This window comes from Etheostoma spectabile, chromosome 18 (genome assembly GCF_008692095.1).
Source record: "Etheostoma spectabile isolate EspeVRDwgs_2016 chromosome 18, UIUC_Espe_1.0, whole genome shotgun sequence".
NCBI classification, from domain to species: Eukaryota; Metazoa; Chordata; class Actinopteri; order Perciformes; family Percidae; genus Etheostoma; species Etheostoma spectabile.
Genome location: NC_045750.1, coordinates 23558460 through 23560569, shown reverse-complemented (window position 1 = coordinate 23560569; position 2110 = coordinate 23558460). Strand labels below are relative to the sequence as shown.

General features: G+C 42.0%; 1 protein-coding gene across 1 annotated transcript in view; it reads right to left on the bottom strand.

Moving 5' to 3' along the window:
* Positions 1-2110, bottom strand: part of bcl11bb (BCL11 transcription factor B b) — a 45232-nt gene that overhangs the window by 272 nt on the left and 42850 nt on the right. The window lies entirely within an intron of this gene.

Here is a 2110-nt window from a genome sequence, read left to right as displayed (position 1 = left end):
ACGGACATGTGAGCGTTCAAAAACTCAACATCTAACCTGAGGAAACATGAAGCGTTAACTTTAGTTTTTGCTGTGGATAGGTGGATGTTTGTCTTTTAGATTACATACATACATTACAGTATGTTTTGCAAATGCAGTATCGGATGAATATTTCAATTTCAAATGCCATATTGATCACCTAATCAAAAAATTATCTAAATATGTTGGACTATTTTTTTTAAACTAAGACATTTACTCCCACACTCTGCACTGCTCACCTTATATAAAACTTTGTTTGAACCACATTTAAGCTATTGTAATACTATATGGTGTAACCCTTTTCCTAGCCATTTGGAAAAACTACAGTGTTTACAGAAAAAAGTTATACGGGCATTAACGTGGTCTGAGCCTAACACCCCCACTCGTCCTCTATTTCATCGTCTTGGATTATTGAGGCTCCCTGAACATACAGTGGTGTGAAAAAGTGTTTGCCCCCTTCCTCATTTCCTGTTCCTTTGCATGTTTGTCACACTTAAGTGTTCCGGAAAATCAAACCAATTTAAACAATAGTCAAGGACAACACAAGTAAACACAAATGCAATTTGTAAATGAAGGTGTTTTATATAAGGTGAAAAAAAATCCAAACCATCATGGCCCTGTGTGAAAAAGTGATTGCCCCGCTTTTAAAACATACATCTGGGGTTGTCCACACCTGAGTTAATTTCTCTAGCCACACCCAGGCCTGATTATTGCCACACCCTTTTCACAATCAAGGCATCACTTAATAGGAGCTGCGTGACACAGTAAGGTCCACCAGAGATCCTTAAGCTACACATCATGCCGAACCCAAAGAAATTCAGGAACAATTGAGAAAGAAAGTAATTGAGATCTCACGTCTGGAAAGGGTTATAAAGCCATTTCCAATTTGGGAATCCAGCGAACCACAGTGAGAGCCATTATTCACAAATGGCAAGACAGGACAGTGGTGAACCTTCCCGGAGTGGCCGGCCGCCCAAATTACCCCAAGCGCAGCGACGACTCATCCAAGAGGTCACAAAAGACCCCACAACAATTCCAAAAACTGCAGGCCTCACTTGCCTCAGTTAAGGTCACGCGTTCTGTCCTCCACCATCAGGAAAGACGGGAAAAATGCCTGCATGGCAGAGTTCCAGGAGAAAACCACTGCGAGCAAAAAGAACATCAAAGCTCGTCTCAATTCTCCCAAACACATCTTGATGATCCCCAGACTTTTTGCGACACATTCTGTGGACCGATGAGACAAAATGAACTCTTTGGAAGGTGTGTGTCCAGTATATCTGGCGTAGAGGAACACTGCATTTCATAAAAGAACATTATACCACAGTAAAATATGGTGGTGTTAGTGTGATGGCTGGGGCTGTTTGCTGCTTCGGACCTGGAAGACTTGCCGTGATAAAAGGAACTATGAATTCTGCCGTCTACCAAGAGATCCTGAGAGAATGTCCGACCATCTGTTTGTGTACTCAAGCTGAAACGAACTTGGTTCTGCAGCAGGACAATGATCCTAAACACACCAGCAAGTCCACCACCGAATGGCTGAAGAAAACAAAATGAAGACTTTGGAGTGGCCTAGCCAAAGTCCTGACCTGAATCCTATTGAGATGTCTTGGTATACCTTAAAAAGGCCGTTCATGCTCGAAAACCCTCTAATGTAACGAATTAGGACAATTCTGCAAAGATGAGTGGGCCAAAATTCCTCCAGGACGCTGTAAAAGCCTCATTGCACGTTATCGCAACGTGGTTGCAGTTGTGCTGCTAAGGGTGCCAACCAGTTATTAGGTTTAGGGGCAATCACTTTTTCACACAGCCAGGATGTTTGGATTTTTTTTCACCTTTATAATAAAACCTTCATTTACAAATTGCATTTTGTGTTTACTTGTGTTGTCCTTGACTATTGTTTAAATTGGTTTGATGTTCCGAAACCTTAAGTGTGACAAACAGCAAAGGAACAGGAAATGAGGAAGAGGGCAAACACTTTTTCACACCACTGTAACGTATATCATAACGCCTGCATGATGTTCCAGGTTGTTCACAGGTTAACCCTCTGAGCCCGAGACATTCGCCCACGAGTAAAAAAGTACCTCTGATTCAT